General features: G+C 37.1%; 1 protein-coding gene across 12 annotated transcripts in view; it reads left to right on the top strand.

Annotated features, from left to right (window-relative positions):
- The window catches only part of PEAK1 (pseudopodium enriched atypical kinase 1), a 311689-nt gene that overhangs the window by 69695 nt on the left and 221260 nt on the right, over positions 1 to 20734 (top strand). For 5 of the 12 annotated variants that reach the window (XM_061158943.1, XM_061158933.1, XM_061158931.1 and 2 more), the window contains one exon: positions 1738 to 1857. The exons of the other annotated variants lie outside the window; for them this stretch is intronic. The gene's annotated coding sequence lies outside the window, so the exon portion shown is untranslated. The remainder of the gene's footprint in view (positions 1 to 1737; positions 1858 to 20734) is intronic. 12 annotated transcript variants of the gene reach the window in all.

The raw sequence follows: 20734 nt of genomic DNA, 5'->3' as shown, positions 1-20734 counted from the left end.
TCTTGGAGAGAGGTGGGGGCTTGCAATAGAGAGAGATTTGGGGGTTAGTAAATTTTCAGAAGTAGTTGAAGACATTGAGGACAAAACCCTTGGGCATATCTGGTTTTAGTGGACAAGTACAGAAAAAGGCACTGGGAAGGAGATCAAGGAGAAACCAGGTGTTAAAGGCTTTTTCAGTAACATCCTTGGCTTCCTCTCTTCCTGGAGACCAGATTTTCCTCCCAGCAACCTCTGATCTTTGTCTTCAGACCTTTTCTTACTTTGAACATTCTCTGCTGGGTGAGACTAGATGAAAATAATTTTACTTTTGAATCCAGCAATTTGCTGGGTCCTTTATATTTCCTTAAATTCTGCCTGAAAACAGAATACTTTCTTTAGCTTATCTTTCTAACTGTACCTTCTACTGTGTGTACATATAAAAGAAACCAGTTGACACTTTGAACTTTCTGCTTGGAAATTACCTTAGCTAGAACAGTTCATTACCAACATTCTCCGCTTTTTAACTTAGCACAGGCAACAGTTTTGCTAAATTTTCTGCCACTTTGTAACAAGGATCTCTCTTCTTTCCTCTGGCTTCTGAGAGCACTTTATTTACTCTCCTTTAAGGCTTCTCCAACAGCCCCCTCAAGGCTCATCAAGCTTTAGCTAATGAGATCCTTAGGGCCCTGCCAGGTTGTGTCTACCACCAAATCTCGAAGCCAGTATCACATGTTTTATGTTTTTGTACCTAGTTGCAGGTACCAAATTCTGTTCTGGTAACTATCACTGTTTAACCAACCACCCGAAACATAACCCAGAACCTGCATTACTTTTCCTTCCCTAGCCTTAGAAGCCTCTCAATGTCATTTCCACCACACTCTGTTGGTTGCAAACAAGTTAAGTGCCACCTTGGATTTAAGAAGGGAATTAGGCTCTACATCTTCATTTTATTTAAAAAAAAAAAAAAATTTTTTTTTTTTTGGCTGCACCGCACAGCATGAGGAATCTTAGTTCCCCAACCAGGGCCTGAATCTGTGCCCAGTGCAGTGGGAGCGAGGAGTCTTAATCACTGCGCAGCCAGGGAAGTCCCAGGCTCTACCTCTTTATAGGGAAGTGGCATGTTTACATCATAGAAAAGCATGTGAAATGGGAGATATTTTTGTAGTATGTTCGGGAAATACTGTTGCCACAGATGGATAAAATAAAATATGTAGGATTACGAAGGAAAGCAATTATATGAACATATTATTACCAAGAGCTTCCCTGGTGGCTTAGTGGTAATGAACCCATCTGCCAACGCAGGAGGTGTGGGTTTGACTTCTGGATTGGGAAGATCCTTGGAGAAGTGGATGGCTAATCACTCCAATATTCTTGGCCTGGGAAATCCCATGGACAGACGACCTGGCAGGATACAGGCCATGGGGTCACAAAAGAGTCGGACACAATTTAGCAACTAAACAACAACAATAGCAACCATTATCAAATGAATTGTGTAGAGTAATATGTGCTTGTTTAACATACTACACAAGATACAGTGGAAGTGAAGTCGCTCAGTCGTGTCCAACTCTTTGCAACCCCATGGTCCGTAGCCTACAGTATGGACAGCTTCTCCGTCTATGGGATTTTACAGTGGAATGCTCATAGTAATTTAGTAAATTTGTAAATAAGTATATATTTGTAATTTTAGAGGTTGTAGAAAATAAAGAAGTGATTTATTTTGCCACCCAAGTTCTTGAGTCTTCTGAATTCTATCCACAGACCCTACAGCCCTAGGTTAAGAATCCTGGGATTAATATAATGGTGTCAGCAGAAGACATATTGCTGTGGACCAGGGAGTGAATTTGCTTGAGGGCAAAGACTAAAGGGGGACACCATAGGGTAAGTTCCATATAGTAGTTTTATTTACCTTTTAAGCTAAAGGTTTTATAGTTTTTTAGGAATAAAAAAAATGTCTTTTTGTAATGAGGGAAAGACACTAAGAAAGTGAAGAGAGAAAATTAAATACTACAAAATTTAAAAGATTTCTGAGAAGGCAAGAAAGGGTGTGGTCTTGGGGTTACATGAAAGAATTAGTCTTGGACAGAAGGAGAGGCGATAGGAAAGGAGTTATGGATGTTTGTAGGTGTTCTTTATCAGGTCATCTGACACTGAGGAAAATATGGGTAAAATAAATTCAACACTGGAGCATGGGAGGCCAAAGCACACCTCAGAGATATGGTTACAGCAAGATCCTAGAAAATATGAAAAATGTTAGGAAGAAAAAGTGAAATACAGGAAAAAAGGTAATGCAAGTGATGGCTTCAGAAGACAAACTTTGCCTAGTTTACAGTCTTATTTAGTGTTTTCTATAGGCCAACTCTTCTTACCATGGATATGGATACAGAGAAAGGTAGAATGAGAATAAAATTCAGTTATATATTTTGATATCTGCTTGTTTAGAGTTAACTTTACTAAGTGCCTTCTTTAGTATATATAATTAATATTTGGAATGCCCTTGATGCAAAATGACATGAAAGCTGAGAAGCTTCTTTTTCATAGTTATTTGGGCCTGATTTTTAAAAATTTGTTTATTTTTTTAATTATGCACATTTATTTTTAATTGAAGGATAATTACTTTGCAATATTGTATTGCTTTCTTCCAAACATCAGCATGAATTAGCTATAAGTATACATGTATCCCCTTCCCTCTCACCCCATCCAACCTCTTTAGGTTATCACAGAGCACCAGGTTGAGCTCCCTGTGTTATATAGCAACTTCCTGCTAGCTTTCTGTTTTATATATGGTAATATATATGCTTCAGTGCTACTCTCATTTTATCCCACCCTCCCCTTCCCTTGCTGTGTCCACAAGTCCATTTTCTATGTCTGCATCTCTATTCCTGCCCTGAAAATGGTTCATCAGTACCATTTTTCTAGATTCCATATACATGCATTAATATACGAAATTTGGTTTATCTCTTTCTGATTTATTTCACTCTGTGCAACAGGTTTTAGGTTCATCCACCTCATTAGAACGGACTCAAATTAATTCCATTTAATGGCAAAGTAATATTCCATGTAATCTGTTCATCTGTTGATGGACATCTAGGTTGCTTCCATGTCCCAGCTATTGTAAATAGTGCTGCAGTGAACATTGGGGTACCTGTGTCTTTTTCAGTTCTGGTTTTCTCAGGGTATATGCCCAGTATTCTCTGGAATTGCTGGGTCATATGATAGTTTTATTCCTATTTATTTTAAGGACTCTCCATACTATTCTCAACAATGGCTGTATCAATGTACATTCCCACCAGCAGTACAAGAGGGTTCCCTTTTCTCCACATCCTTTTCAGCATGTATTGTTTGTAGATTTTTTGATGATGGCCATTCTGACCAGTGTGAGTTTTGATTTGCATTCTCTAATAATGAGTGATGTTAAGCATCTTTTCATGTGTCTATTGGGCATCTGTATGTCTTTGGAGAAATGTCTGTTTAGGTCTTCTGCTAATTTTTTGATTGGGTCATTTGTTTTTCTGATATTGAGCTGCATGAGCTCCTTATATATTTTAGAGATTAATCCTTTGTCAGTTGCTTCATTTGCAATTATTTTCTTCCATTCTAAGGGTTGTCTTTTCATCTTGTTTATAGTTTCCTTTGCTGTGGAAAAGCTTTTAAGTTTAATTAGGCCCCGTTTGTTTATTTTTGTTTTTATTTCCATTACTCTAGGAGGTGGGTCAAAGAGGATCTTGCTGCAATTTATGTCAAACAGTGTTCTGCCTATGTTTTCCTCTAAGAGCTTTATAGTTCCTGGCCTTATATTTAGGTCTTTAATCCATTTTAAATTTATTTTTGTGTATGGTGTTAGGAAATGTTCTGATTTCATTCTTTTACATGTAGCTGTCCAGTGGGATTGGTATTGAAAAGAAGTATGTGTGTTTGTTTCTTCCGTGCTTACAGCTGGATGGAAGTTGGCCTCTAAAGGTCTATGGTTTTGTCGTTAGCCAACAGATGCTTGCTACAGTGTATTGCTCACTGAGTTCTTTATTTAATGTGAGGGCAATGCATCTCTGTTCAATAAGGAGAAGAGCTGTGCAGCACAGTAGCTCATTTGTGGATAAAAAGTATCTGCCTTTACCCACACATTGATCCTTCACTAAGTGATTTTTTTTTTTTTCACTAGCTTCTTATCCAATATGTGGTTGACTTATCTATCTTCACATTGCTTTGACTTTTCTAGTAAGTTGATCCTGACTTTAGTATGTCTATCTTAAGCGGGATATATTTTTTTTCTGTCAAAGAATTACTTCATATCTTCTCTAAAACATTAAAAAATTTAAAATTTCAGGTCAGGAGTATGTATCATAAAAGAACTTAGATTTCTAGGCACAAATATCCATTGATACAGAAGTATGTTATGAAACTGCAAATTTGCCATATTACATATAATATTTACAATATTGTTAAATATTGTATACATTATATATACTTATAATTTATATATTATAATATATACTTTACCATATAAAATATTTTGTAAATGTTTATTTCTGTTTAATATTATAAATATGATATATATATGTAAATATATATCAATATACATACATATGTATTTACCAAAACTGTGATAAAGTCTAAGCTTTCTCTACAGCCCCCACCTTCCCATAGCAATTGCCCTTTGGCTACCTTTCAGACTTAGGGTGGGCTTCCCAGGTGGCTCTAGTGATGAAGAGCCCAGTGTAAGAGACACAAGAGACACTGGTTCGATCCCTGGGTTGGGAAGATCCCCTGGAGGGGGACACAGCAACCCTATCCAGTATTCTTACCTGGAGATTCCCATGGACAGAGGAGCCTGGTGGGCTGCAGTCCATTGAGTCACAAAGAATCAGACACAACAGAAGCAACTTAGTGCTTAGTTTAGGGTTGCACATACCTACATGAGGACCTGTCCTGGAAATGGACTCTGCCATTTGGGCTAGGAGTTCTGGGATTCCAGGTCAGTAGAAAGTAGTCTGTCAGGGTGAGACCCAGTAAGGTGACACTTCCTTTTGGCCCTTTTCTCTGTTCATTACATGGAGAAAGATGTGTGTGGCCACATGAGGGCCAAATCCTATTGCCTTGATCTAAAGACAGTAGGGAGTTTAATGATCTTTTAATAAATCTACTAGACTTGATTGCCTCCAAGTTTATTCCTTCCTTTTGTTGTATGGCCAGAGGATTTCTTTAAAACAAAAATCATTATCACATCCCTGCTTGAAACTATTTAGTGCTTCACACTTTTATTGAGATAAAGGCTAAACTAACATGGCTTCAACATCGTTGAAGATCATTAGTGCCCTGTTCTGGTCGTTGCTTACTTTTACTGTTAGTGAGCTCTGTTGTTGCCCTGACAAACAAGTCCTCTTTTCTACTTATGCAACTTTACATATGCTATAGGTCTGTCCTACTCCCCTTTCCTCATGAACAATCTCTAGTATATTTGCCAGACGCCTGTGCTAAGTCACTTCAGTTGTGTCTGGCTCTTTGCGACCCTAAGGACTGTAGCCCACCAGGCTCCTCTGTCCATTGGATTCTCTAGGCAACAATACTGGAGCGGGTTGCCATGTTCTCCTCCAGGGGATCTTCCTAACCCAAGGATCAAACCCACATCTCTTATGTCTCCTGCATTGGCAGGCAGGTTCTTTACCACTAGCGCCACCTGGGAAGTCCCTACTCATCCTGTAAGTCTCTGTTAAAGTATAGTCTGACAAGCCTTTCTTCACTTCCTGAGGAAGAGTTAAGTCCTTCCCCTTCTATATTTCTGTTGTGATTTGTACACATTACTTTTATAGCACTGGTTGCGTTATGTAGTATTTGCTTTTCTGTAAGTCATGCCCTCTGCTTCTAAAGGCAGCAGCTAATTTGATTCAGCATGCTCTTTCCTGTACTAATAGTGTGTAGTACACAATAAGTGCTGAATGAAGACTAATTAGTGGAACACTTTGTGAATTGCTCTAGAGGACTATGTTTGCAGTAAACTGCATAATGAAGGTGATTGAGAAATGGAGTATTTCAATAATTGATCATACTGCATAACAGTCAATTTCAAATGATCAATTTTAGATCATTTTAATGCAGAACAAAGTGGACTGTACAGAATTTATCTGTATTAATCCATAAGATGCTTCAGCATGATTTTTCTGAATCACGTGATCACAATTCCTAGCTATGTCTCTGGCTAAGAAAGCTATTGGAATCAGTATTATCTGTACTGTTGCTTTTTCATAAGCTGGGGCCTTGTTTTTTCAGTTGAATCTCTAACACATTTACTTAATGGTTTGTCTACCTAAAAAGTATACTATAAAATTAGCACTAGGTAAAAGGGATTCAAAATTGTGTTATTATCAAATGTAGTTTTAAAAATGCTCAGAAGACAGACAAGCATTATACCTTAGGGTGTGAGCACAATCTCAGTTTATCAGAAGGCTTTCTCTTCTACATTCAGGCTGTGCCTTTTGGATAACAATCCTTGATGGGTCCAAGTGAAATGTTATGAACTGAGCTAAGCAGTTAATTTGATGGTAGTCTCTGGCCATAACTATTTCAAGTGCTTGATCCCCACCCAAATTATGTATTCTCACATTCATGGGAAAATAGTGTGAGTGATTGCTGCTCATTTGTATATTAATTTAATGGTTCTCTTCTCTCACTCACCCAAAAAGTAGTGTTGCCAGTTATTAGTTGCAAAACTCAGAAATTACTTTTATGCACATGTTCCTTTATTTTCACATCTTTGAAAGTGGTTTTGAGCAGAAACCTGTTTGGAACCCAGCTAACATGTTCTTATTTGCACAAGTGACCTGAAAACCGTAATGATAACTGAACTCTGACCTCCTCCATTGTTGTGCCAGGTCCTCTTTTAAACCTAGAAATCTTCCTTCAAAGCTTGATCCTTTTAAAAGCAAGAATTTGGAATATCAACCAGATTTGTTATTGTTATTTAGGTGCTGTATTTTCAATTGTCTCATCTCCAGTGAGCTCTTTTAATCAGTTTCCCAGCCTGTCTGTCCCTTCAGCTGCCTAATAATGCAATATTTGTAACATGATTATTTTGCAGATGTGAATCATCTTTAAGTACAAGAGTTGATTGACCTAAGGGTTAACTACAAAATCTTACATAAAATAAAGAACAATTTATAGGATTGCTTAAGTAATTTTTAAGAATGTGAGTATTGGAGTCATTAATGATAGAAACAACGTACTGCTTGATTATGATAAAATATTCAGTAACTCACTAACGCAGCTGTCTTGTTTAAATAATCTATGAACAAACAGAATAAAAATAATTCTTGGTACTGTGCACTCGACCAATACCTACTGAGATTTTAGTTTGGGAAATATGTCAAAAACTTGTCTTTTATTTGAGTATTTTAGTGTTAAGAAGCTGATTCTGTTAAGTAGAGAATGGAAGCATTTATGTCTCTGTAGTATGACTTTAAACATGGTTATTAACTGAATACGACAGTGTAACTGCTAGCTAACACATAGTTTTTTCTATTAGTCAAGTTACGAGTAAGAAAGACTCAGTCTCTGTTTTAAGAGAAGCCATATTCAGTGTCTCAGGTTTTACACATGGTTCCATCACTAACTCACTGGCTGACTTTGGTGCCTTGGATTTTCTCATAAGCCAGACTAACTGCCTCATAGTGAAGGTCAATTAGATCTGATTTGTGAAAGTGCTATATAAAGCATATGCCACCTTTAGTAGTTAAGCAAGATTTTAGCCCCTTTTCTGCCTGCTTTTTAACTTCGGGCTGGTCATTCAAAGTCCCTGAGCTTCTATTTCTTTATAGGTAAAACACAAGAGTTTGGCCAGTATATTCATCTGGAGGAGTACTATTTACATTGTATTCATCACTTACAACCTATAATTTATAATAATCTTTCTCTCTCTCTCTCTCTTTTTAACATGTGCTTGTCCCTATTCGTTTAATGGATATTGTGATTACTCTGTAAGACTGGATTCCTTTAATCTTCCTCTGTTACATTTCATTTAATCTTCCTCTCAATCCTGTGAAAGTAGGTGATATTCTCATTTTACTGATAAGGAAAACTGAGGTTCAGTTTAGTGTTAGAGGTGGGATTCCAGTCTCTGATTCCAGTGTTTTTTTTTTTTACTAGCATGTGGCTTAGTGAAGATGTTTTGTACATCATCTAAAGCAAGCTTTTGATCTCCATTATTTTTCTATTCTTGTTTCTCAAAATGAATAGAGCCTTACCAAAATGCTTTTATAGAGAGATGTGCCTATTCAATAGCAGTAAACATAATTTGGCAATTTTTACATTATAGCACCATTACAAAAAGTCTTGTTGGCATTATACAACAGTGCAGTGTTATCTGGGAATCCTTCAGTGCTGGAAAATATAGTTTGTCCTTCAAATAAGATGAGTTCTATTTTAATAGATGTATTTTATTTTTAAGACATAGCATTGTTTAATATTATAGATGCTTGTAAACTTATATCTGTGCTTTCTATAGAAGGAAAACAGTTGATTTAATTACTTATGAAATGTTTTTGTTTTTAAAATCCTAATTTGTGATTCTAGAAAGAGCATTACCCATGGCAAATTTCTCTAAGATTTCTATTTTAGGTGAGTTATGTTTTATCATATCCATTGTTTATATTTAAATTTTAAAAAGTTCTCTGAACTATCTGAAATAAGTAGATCTGGCAGGGATTAGGAAAAGCATGTCCAGGAACATTCATTTCTGTCTAGAGTTCATTTATGAGTTCTGTTTTAACATGCCAGCACTAGATATTGATCTTACTTGGAGCCTTATTGCTCTTACAGTGATTGAAACACTGATTCAGCTAGGACTCTGATGTTGATCCTTTCTGATTGAAAAACCTTTGCCCTTGGGACGTTCCTTAACTCATGTTTCTCTTCTTTTTGTATTGAAAGTTTCTGGGTGGTCATTACTAGTCCAAAAGAGAATTCCTATGAATAGATCATTGGTCACAGTTTTATTTTTATCTTCCCAACTGATGACTTTGAAATGACTGTGGCATTTTGAGGAGACCTTATCTGCTGCCATTCTTAACCCTATTCATGAAACTCTAGTCACACCAGCCTTCTTTTCTGTTCTATAAAGTCAGTCTAGCTTCAGGAACTTCTGTGGTTATCCCGCTGTGGGGAATGGTTTTCCTCCAGACTTATGTGGCTTTTTCTTTCTTGTCATTTAAGTCTCAGCTTAAATGTTCCTTCCTCAAAGAGGTTTTCCTTAACAACTCACTGAATATTAGTGTTTTTCTAACACTATTAAATGATTTTATTTTCTTCTTAGCACCTAATGACTAGTTGATATTTATTTCTTGTGTATCTCCTCTGATGGGGACATAGATATTCTGTTTTGTTTAATGGTATATCCCCAGCACCTAGAACAGTGTCTGCCATAGTAGTTATTCCAGTAAATATTTGTTGAATGACCAAATGAATGCTTTTTCTATTGGCTATTTATAAAAAATTTTTAAAAACATTTTCCTCTTTTTTTTTTGGTAATCAGGAAGGTGCTAATTATTTTTGCAATTAGTGTTTTTTTTTTGCAATTAATGTTTCTGTATATTTGATGTTTTTGTCTTCCTTTGCTATTCTGTTCCCTAGTTAAATTATTTCAGAAAGGAGAAAGCCTTCTAATTTTCAAACTCTGAGATATGACTATTTCGATTTATCTACTGCTTGTCAGGTGGGTGTCTAAGCTGGTGCAGCCTAGTCACAAAAGCAATTAACAGGTAGGAAAATTGGCTCCTAACAGCTGCTTCAGTCCTGCTTGAGTTGGCCTCTCCCCCAAGGGACTGTCACTGTCAACCTAGCAAAATGAAATTGCCTTCCCATAAACATTTTTTTTTCCCCAGGATTTTAGAACAGAAACAAATTCTTGCTTTATAAAATGAGTTAAAATGTGTCAACAGAATAGAACAGAGTAATGACCTGCTGGTGCAATTTGGATTCTGAGGCATGGCAGCAACATTTATTTTCAGAAGAGTTGACATTGAAACTGTAGCACTTTTAGTTCTGTTGAAATGACTTTATTATGCCAAAAAGGTAGATTTAGTAACTTATTTATTGATGTTGGTGAAGAAAGAGACAATTCTATAAAATATAATTTTTAACCCTCAACGCTTTGGTCTGTGGCACAGTTTTTGAGTCCTTGCTCCTTCATCTAACTCTGTGGAAAGGAGCAGGTTTTATAAAGACTACAACTTGGTTTCCTTTCCAGTTCATTCTTCTACTCATAATTCATTCAGTATGGATTCCATTTGATCATTATAGACCTTAACCATTGTTACGTGCTGTAACCAATGTATCCATTTAAAAATGGATTTAAATGGGTTTTATATTAACAATATGCCAGTTCTGGGCTTTATATTGACATAAGCCTCAATGTTGGCAAATGTGACATTGGTTTCTTTTGATTCTTTTTGGTAACTCTTATTTTTTTTTTTTTTTTTTTTTTTTACAGATCATAGCTTAGCTTTATTTATTTTTTTTTTTTTCAATTCCTCTCTTTTTTTTTTTTTTCCAGTGGGTTTTGGCTGGTAACTCTTATTTGATATCATTTCCAATCTGAGCTAGTTGTGGAGTGTACTCCCCTTGAAAGTTGTCCTTTAATAATATTCTCTTTCTTTCATTCCTGTTATACCACTGGCCTCTTATGAAGCTAAAAGTATGTGTCATTAAACTCTGCTTTCATATTTTATTAAAAAATTAAGAGAAGATTCTCCCATAGTGAGGGTATTATCTTAGTTTTTAAGTGAATAAGATGTGCTTTTGTTATGTTAATATGCCAGTTCATGGTGTACCTCTCGGTGACTTTAGGATGGGGCCTGCTCACCAGAAACATCAACCACATAATTAGAGGGCTGGGACTTTGGGCCAATCTGACACCAAGATGGGCACTCTAAAGGACAGAAATGGTATGGACCTAACAGAAGCAGAAGATGTTAAGAAGAGGTGGCAAGAATACACAGAAGAACTATACAAAAAAGATCTTCATGACCCAGATAACCACCATGGTGTGATCAATCAACTAGAGCCAGACATCCTGGAATGCAAAGTCAAGTGGGCCTTAGGAAGCATCAGTACAAATTTAGTGGAGATGATGGAATTCCAGTTTCAAATCCTAAAAGATGATGCTGTGAAAGTGCTGTACTCAATATGCCAGCAAATTTGGAAAACTCAGCAGTGGCCACAGAACTGGAAAAGGACAGTTTTTATTCCAATCCCAAAGAAAGAATGTCAAAGAATGTTCAAACTACCACAAAATTGCACTCATCTCACACACTAGCAAAGTAATGCTCAAAATTCTCCAAGCCAGGTTTCAATAGTACGTGAACCAAGAACTTCCAGATGTTCAAGCTGGATTTAGAAAAGGCAGAGGAACCAGAGATCAAATTGCCAACATCTGTTGGATCATAGAAAAAGCAAGAGAATTCCAGAAAAATATCTACTTCTGCTTAATTGACTATGCAAAAGCCTTTAACTGTGTGCATCACAACAAACTTTAGAAAAGTCTTCAAGAGATGGGAATACCAGACCACCTTACCTGCCTCCTGAGGAATCTGGATGCAGGTCAAGAAGCAACAGTTAGAACCAGACAGAACAATGGACTGGTTCCAAATTGGGAAAAGAGTACATTAAGGCTGTATTGTCATCTTGCTTATTTCACTTATATGCGGAGTACATCATGAGAAACGCTGGGCTGGATGAAGCACAAGCTGGAATCAAGATTGTCGGGAGAAATATCAGTAACCTCAACTATGCAGATGATGCCATTCTTATGGCAGAAAGCAAAAAGGAACTAAAGAACCTCTTGATGAAAGTTAAAGAGGAGAATGAAAAAGCTGGTTTAAAACTCAACATTCAAAAAACTAAGATCATGGCATCCAGTCCTATCACTTCATGGCAAATAGATGGGGAAACAGTGGAAACAGTGACAGACTCTATTTTTGGGGGACTCCAAAAATCACTGCAGATGATGACTGCAGCCATGAAATTAAGACCTTTGCTTCTTGGAAGAAAAGCTATGTGCAACCTAGACAGCATATTAAAAAGCAGAGACATTACTTTGCTGACAAAGGTCCATCTAGTTAAAAGCTATGGTTTTTCCAGTAGCCGTGTAAGGATGTAAGAGTTGTACCATAAAGAAAGTTGAGCACTGAAGAATTGATGCTTTTGAACTGTGGTGTTAGAGAAGACTCTGGAGAGTCCCTTGAACTCCAAGGAGATCAATCCAATCAATTCTAAAGGAAATCAGTCCTGAATATTCATTGGAAGGACTGATGTTGAAACTGAAACTCCAGTACTTTGGCCACCTGATATGAAGAACTGACTCAGTGGAAAAGACCCTAATGCTGGGAAAGATTGAAGGCAGGAGGAGAAGGGAATGACAGAGGATGAGATGGTTGGATTCCATCACCGACTCAATGGACATGAGTTTGAGCAAGCTCTGGGAGTTGGTGAAAGACAGGGAAGCCTGGCGTGCTGTAGTCCATGGGGTTGCAAAGAGTCAGACACGACTGAGTGACTGAAGGGACACCAAAGCTCAGTGGAGATTGTTGATTGGTGAAGACAGTGATGTGTTGGGAGTCTGACTCATAGGGAGAGGACTTGGAAGCCCTTCATTCAGGGCCATCTCAGAGCTTGTCCTATGTATATTATTTATAATAAAACTATAATAATAAGTATAATGCTTTCCTGAGTTACATCAGTTGTCTTGGCAAGTTATCAAACTGAGGCAATCATAGGAATCTCTGAGTATGTGACAAGTTGATTAGAAATGCAGATAGCCTGGAGACCCCTGAAGAGTGGCTGGCATCTAAAGTAAGTGCAATCATATTTGGGATAATGCCCTTTGGTTTGTGGATTCCAGACTAACTTTGAGTGGTTAGTGCTGAAATAGAACTGCAGTACACTAATTTAAGGTTGAAACAGAATAGTGAGTGGTGCATTTGTTACAGTTAATGAACCAATGTTGATAGATTATTATAAACTAAAGCCCAAAGTTTGCATTAGGATTCACTGTTTATGTTGTACACCTTCATGGGTTTTGACAAATTCATAATGTCATGGGTCTACCATTATTGTAGACCCATGGCAAATAAAATATTGCCTGCCAAATAAGCTGTTAACATTTTAGCCGATAAATACACAGATTATAGAATCATGGTAATTGAGACTCCTGTGAATCCCTCACAGTCTCATTCCTCTCCCTGACTCAGAAGTAATTAGTTTTATGAATTTGGTATTTTTCAAATCTAAGCATCTTTTTATAGTTTTCTAAGTATTTGTGTGTCATATTTTATGGGATTTTTATAAGTTTTAAAATTTCACATTAACAACACTATATATATTACACCTATTTCATCAACTTGTTTGTTTCAAAACTCAGCATTTTCTTTGCAATTTATAGGATTTTATTTTTACTGTAGGAAAAAATATGTCTTTAATTAAAGAGTCATTTAATGTTAAATAATTTGTTAACAGTTATAATTTTATATTGGCTTCCTGTATTAGTATAAACAGACAGTACTGACCTGTGCATTAAATTTTTCAACCCTCAAGAGGTTTACTGACTTGAATCTAAAAAAAATTTTTTTTTTTGGTATGTGTGTGTGGGAGGCTCTTAGAATTCAAACACAAATGACATTAGATCATTGATATCATGTTCCACAGCTACCCTGTTAAAGATACTCAACAGAAGCCAGAAAGACTTAATTATTTAAAATGCATGCTAATTGGAAATCTTACCTTTTATAGATTTCTTTCTGGAGACTCTTTTTTGTTTGTTTTTTAATGAAGAATGTAGGATCTTAGTTTCCTCACCTTGGATAAAATCAGCACACCCTGCAGTGAAAGTCCCTTCGGGGACTCTGTTTAAGTTGTGTGTTTCCTTTACTATGGGCTTCCCTGGTCTCAGTGGAAAAGAATCCACCTGCCATTGCAGGAGATGGGGGTTTGATCCCTGGGTCAGAAAGATACCCTGGAGAAGGGATGGCATCCCACTTCAGTTTTCTTGCTTGGGTAATCCCATGGACAGAGAAGCCTGGTGAGATATAGTCCATGATGTAGCAAAAGAGTTGGACACGACTTAGCGCCCAAACAACACAACTATAATCATCAGTTCTAAAAGAGAACACTGTTTCTAGGATAAATCAGAAAATCTCTACAATTCAAGGTAGAGGTAAAGCTATAGCTTCCTCCCCCAGCTTGAGGAAAGTTACTTTATTTTGCTTGGTGAATGTACAGTTGAACCTAATTATTTATGCTGATGTATGCAGCAAGTTTCATCTAGTCAAAGCAGAAGCTGTCAGATCTTCGTAGAATTTTCTGTGACCTAAATTAAATCTGCATTACACAGGACTGCAGTCTTTAGAGAAGGCTATTCCCATTGTCTGCTCTGTTAATTGTGCCTGCTAACCTGTCACTGTTGATTTTATTATTGTTGCTCATTTTGCATCCTTTGGTGTATACTTTGAGTTCAGTAGCAGAAAAAAGCTTGAACTTATATTGTTTTGTACATTTGAAAAATAATGATATCCCTCTTCCACCAAGATCATTTATTATAGATTCCAGAAAGCTATGTAATTGCACTTCCAATCCAGTTTGTTTTTTTATTGACATCCTGGAGAATCTATTATATTGTAAAGCATCATTGGCAGATTCAGTTGTTATTTAATAAGAATAGACCAATATGCTAAGGGAAGTGATTTTTTAAAAGTTCTTGCTCAACTCCATTGCATGAAATGCTAAAATAGTTTCCTCCTCTTTGTTCATTTCAAAGATGAAATGTGCTTCAGATTTTTTCTCCCTACCCTTGACTGTGTTTATATGGGTGCTATATCAATAAAGAGGTACTGAGAAGTGACTTTTTCCTGCTGTGTTTTCTAAGTTTATGTGATGCCGTGGTTTTAGATGTTATTTCATTCACAGGACTTGGTCTATGGTAAATATTTTGTAACATGAGTTCTATGACAAATGTGTAAATTAAAAATTGAGTTTGTGTAGATTCCCTGTGCTGGATTTATAGGGTTTGGAATGTTATCTTCAGGGTCTTTTATAGCCAGTATTGTACTCAGATTAATCTTGGGCTGTTATAGACCTAGTAATTTCAGACAAATCATCAAATTCTCAATTTGGTCATATAGTTACTTTAGATTATTGACTATAATCCTAATGATTATACTTTCTTGATTTTTAAAAAAAAATCAATACTGGATTTTTTCTAAAATATGTGAAATATTCTTGGCTCCTTTTAAAATAAATGATGTTAACTTTGTATAATCGTACTTACAACAGTTTTTGTTTACATGGAACTCTTATGATTATACTGGCCCAATTGAGTTTATTTGGATTTCCTTTACTCCCCTATCTCTTTCCCAACCTTTAGGAGAAGAACAGTGCTTCTCATGCTGGCATCCCAAGGGCTAGACCTGTATCTTGATTGGTTATTTTGTTGTCTTTGTCCCACTCATTTCCCTGTCTCTACTCATTTAGCATCCTTTCATAAGCACCCACTCTAAGGTAGTTAGCATACATCTTTAAATATTTCTATATCTTTAGAAAATACATAGTGTTTTCTGTGTATAAATTTATAATTTTTATAAATGGCATTGGGCTGTATGTCTCATTTTATTGTTTTTTCGTTTTTTTCTTTTTTCAAAGTTTAAACTTTTTATATTGTTTTTTTAAAAAAATTCAACCTTTCATTTAAATGATCCATCCCTGTACTGTATATAATTCTGATTCCTTACTTCTGATTGTTGTACTCTAATCTATCATGTGCATACTCTTATCCATGCATACTATGTATCCATCTTACTTACATTCCCCTTTTGATGTTTATAGTTTATAAAATTTGTTAAAAGAATTCATGATATATTTGCTTTTTGATCCAAAAATTTTATTTAAAATACTTTGTCCTAGAAAACCTACCAAAGCTGTGCAAGAAGGTATATATTCAAGGATATTTGGTATATATGAGGATGTGAAAGTGTATACAAAGATATTTATGATATTATAAATTTAGAACAACAAAATTTAGAAACAACCTAAATATTCAAAGTAGAAAATTGAATATACTGTGGTCTATATCTATAATGGGATGCTATATGAAAATTAAGAATACTTTACCAGATAATAATAGTAAATGATAAAGGCTGAGTATAAATTTTCAAATCCTGAAAGATGATGCTGTGAAAGTGCTGCACTCAATATGCCAGCAAATTTGGAAAACTCAGCAGTGGCCACAGGTCTGGAAAAGGTCAGTTTTCATTCTAATCCCAAAGAAAGTCAATGCCAAAGAATGCTCAGACTACCACACAATTGCACTCATCTCACAGGCTAGTAAAGTAATGCTCAAAATTCTCCAAGCCAGGCTTCAGCAATATGTGAACCATGAACTTCCAGATGTTCAAGCTGATTTTAGAAAAGGCAGAGGAACCAGAGATCAAATTGCCAACATCTGCTGGATCATCGAAAAAATAAGAGAGTTCCGGGAAAACATCTATTTCTGCTTTATTGATTATGCCAAAGCCTTTGACTCTGTGGATCACAATAAACTGTGGAAAATTCTGAAAGAGATGGGAATACCAGACCACCTGACCTGTCTCTTGAGAAACCTGTATGCAGGTCAAGAAGCAACAGTTAGAACTGGACGTGGAACAACAGACTGGTTCCAAATAGGAAAAGGAGTATGTCAAGGCTGTATATTGTCACCCTGCCTTTTTAATTTACATGCAGAGTACATCATGAGAAATGCTGGGCTGGAAGAAGCACAAGCTGGAATCAAGATTGCCAGGAGAAATATCAATAACGTCAGATATGCAGATGACACCACCCTTATGGCAGAAGTGAAGAGGAACTAAAAAGCCTCTTGATGAAAGTGAAAGAGGAGAGTGAAAAAGTTGGCTTAAAGCTCAACATTCAGAAAACTAAGATCATGGCATCTGGTCCCGTCTTTTCATGGGAAATAGATGGGGAAATAGTGGAAACAGTGTCAGACTTTATTTTTTTGGGTTCCAAAATCACTGCAGATGGTGATTGCAGCCATGAAATTAAAAGACACTTACTCCTTGGAAGGAAAGTTATGACCAACCTAGATTGCATATTAAAAAGCAGAGACATTACTTTGTCAACAAAAGTCCATCTAGTCAAGGCTATGGTTTTTCCAGTGGTCATATATGAGAGTTGGACTGTGAAGAAAGCTGAGTGCCAAAGAATTGATGCTTTTGAACTGTGGTGTTGGAGAAGACTCTTGAGAGTCCCTTGGACTGCAAGGAGATCCAACCAGTCCATCCTAAAGGAGATCAGTCCTGGGTGTTCACTGGAAGGACTGATGATGAAGCTGAAACTCCAATACTTTGGCCACCTGATGCGAAGAGTTGACTCATTGGAAAAGACCCTGATGTTGGGAAGGATTGAGGGCGGGAGGAGAAGGGGACGACAGAGGATGAGATGGCTGGATGGCATAACCGACTTGATGGACATGAGTTTGAGTAAACTACGGGAGTTGGTGATGGACAGGGAGGCCTGGCATCCTGCGATTCATGGGGTCGCAAAGAGTTGGACACGACTGAGCGACTGAACTGAATTGAGTATAAATTTTAGGTATAGTCTGATCCCAGTTGCTCATGCAGTTATTCAGCCATTCACTCACAAATAGTGACAGTCCAGACATTGTTTTAGAATTTAGAGGTAGAGGGCCGTGTGTGTGTGTGTGTGTGTGTGTGTGTGTATGTGGAGGCGGGGGCAGGAGTGTGTGTGTCACAAAACAGATTCTTTCTTTGTCTTCATAGAATTTGCAGTTTAGTCAGGAGAGACAGAACCATAAACAAAAAATTTGTCAGTTGGCAATAGTCCTTTGGAGAAAAATACAACAGGGTAAAGTTAAATAGGAAATACCAGGGAAAAAGAGAAGGAATTTTGCTACTTTATATAAGGTGAGTCAGGGAAGTCTCTGAAAAGTGACATTTAAAAAAATTTTTATTTGTTTTTTAGTTTTGGCTGTGCTCAGTCTTCATTGCTGTTTGGGCTTTTCATTATTTGCAGCGAGCAGGGGCCTCTCTCTAGTTTCATTGCTCAGGCTTCTCATTGCGGTGGCTTCTCTTGTGGAGCCCAGGGACTCTAGGGTGCGTGGGCTTCAGTAGTTGTGGTGCTCAGACTTAGTTCTCTGAGGTATGTGGGATCTTCCTGGACCTAGGATTGAACCCATGTCTCCTGCAGTGGCAGTCGCTTCTTTACTACTGAGCCACCAGGGAAGCCCCTCTGAAAAGTGACATTTGAATAGAGACCTGAAGAAAGCTGAGGAGAGAGAAAGCAATGTTTTTTCTGGGGTGGGGGGCCAGGGAGGAAATATTCTTGATGAAGGGAACTGCAGGTCCAAAGACTTCAGGCAGAGATATGTATGTGTTCCAGCAAGAGCTTGGAGGTCAGTAGCTGAGTCAGATAAAGTGAAAGTGAAAGTCACTCAGTTGTGTCCAACTCTGCGACCCCATGGGCTATTCTCCAGGCCAGAATACTGGAGTGGGTAGTTGTTCCCTTCTTCAGGGGATCTTCCCAAGCCAGGGATCAAACCCAGGTCTCCCACATTGCAGGCGGATTCTTTACCAGCTGAGCCACAAGGGAAGCCCTGAGTCAGATAAACCAAGGGATAAAGTGTGTAGGAAATAAGGTAAGAGAAGTAGAGATTGGGGGTGAAAATGGAGGGCCATTAGAGTTATCTTATAGGTCATAATAAGCACTTTGGCCTTTATGATTCTAAGATGAGAAGTCATTGTAGGATTTTGAGCAGAGAAATGAAATTTGATTGGCTTTTAAAATCATATTGGCTGTTTTGTGTAGAACAGACTGGAGAGGAGCAGTATTGGGAAAATGGAGTTAAGAGGCTATTGTAATAACCCAGACAACAGATGATAGTAGTTTTGACTAATGATGAGAAGAGGTTTGATTCTGGATTTGTAATGTACAGCCACAAACACCTTTTGAAAAAATAATTGTGTATGTGTTGATATATTAATATATATTTAATTATCTCTGATGGAGTTGCTGATGACTTTTTCTTTATACACATCTGTGCTTTTCAAATTTTCTGTAACTATTTTATTTATTTATTTTTAATTTTATTTATATTTTTTTGGTTGTGCTGGGTATTTGTTGCTGTGCAGACTTTTCTTTAGTTGCAGAGAGTGGGGGCTAATTTCTCGTCGTGGTTTCCAGGCTTCTCATTGTGGTGGCTTTTCTTGCTGGGCTCTAGGCAAGTGGCCTTCAGTAGCTGCGGCTTCTGGGCTCTAGAGCATGGGCTTTGTTGCTCCACAGCATGTGGGATCTTCGCAGATTGGGGATCAAACCTGTATCTCCTGCATTGGCAGGCGGATTCAGAATCCGCCTGCCAATACAGGAGACAGAAGAGACTCGGGTTCAATCCCTGGATTGGGGAGATCCCCTGGAGGAGGAAATGGCAAGCCAATCCAGTATTCTTGCCTGGAGAATCCCATGAACAGAGGAGCCCAGTGGGCTATATAGCCCACGGGGTTGCAAAAAGTCAGACACAACTGAGCACACACACATACACACACACACCAGGAAAGCCCCACTATTACTTTTAAAATCAGAGAAAAAAAATTTTAAGCAACTTTTGTTTTTACTGTGTTTTTTCCCTGATTACACACATTTAAAAGTATTACCCACATTTAAAATTTTGAGTTGTATTTCTTTCCTTTTAGTGTTTGCCATTCCCTTCTGTCTGGTGATTCAGACAGTGAGCAGGCCCAGCCCTTAAATTAGAACCAGGATGTTAGTTAACTGACTAGTGAAATTGATTGAGGAAGGAAATTACAACTTTTTTCAAGCCTGGGCAGACTGTAGTCAGCATTTTTCCTGTCATCCTTGTTTTCCTTTGTGAAGTAAACTCTTAGAAGACTGCTTTATTACATTTTTTATAACTTTGGTATGGCTGGGATACATTATATGTTCTGCTGTTTTTACATTATCACTGATGTAGAATAACACAAAAAATTGCAGTGTCAATCAACAGGATTGTCACATCTAGGTCATCCTAGCTAATGAGTATGAGTTGTGTTTCTGATTTCCTGAAAATTTATTTGTACAAATCGTTAGAATGTACTGTGAGTTTTCTCCTCTGACTTACCTTTCTGATTTGCTTGATTATATCAAATATTACAACACTTGAAAACCAATTTGCTCTAAACTAGGTAAGAATTGTACTGATCTAGAACATGCTGATTGGCAGAGACAAAAAAAAGACTGGAATTCAGTCTTGGCTATAATTGAGTTTTTTTTTTAATTGAAATATAGTTGATTTACAGTGTTGTGTTAATTTCTGCTGTATAGCAAAGTGATTCTGTTTATACATATATATATATATATATATACATTCTCTTTTTATATTCTTTTCCATTGTGATTCCATTATGGTTCCATATGGTTTATCATAGGATATTGAATATGGTTCTCTGTGCTGTACAGTGGGAACTTGTTGTTTATCTATTCTATAGGTAATAGCTTACATCTGCTAGCCTTAACCTCCTCCTCTATCCCTCACTCACCCCGCTTCCCCTTGGTCTGTTCCCCGGTCTGTTCTCTATGTCCATGAATCTGTTTCTGTTTTATAGATGGGTTCATTTGTGTCATATTTTAGATTCCACGTGTAAATAATATCATATGGTATGTGTCTTCCCCTTTCTGACTTTTCTCAGTATGACAGTCTCTAAGTTGCATGGTTGAGT

This window comes from Dama dama, chromosome 13 (genome assembly GCF_033118175.1).
Source record: "Dama dama isolate Ldn47 chromosome 13, ASM3311817v1, whole genome shotgun sequence".
In the NCBI taxonomy this organism is placed as follows: Eukaryota; Metazoa; Chordata; class Mammalia; order Artiodactyla; family Cervidae; genus Dama; species Dama dama.
This window is presented reverse-complemented; position numbering and strand designations above follow the sequence as displayed.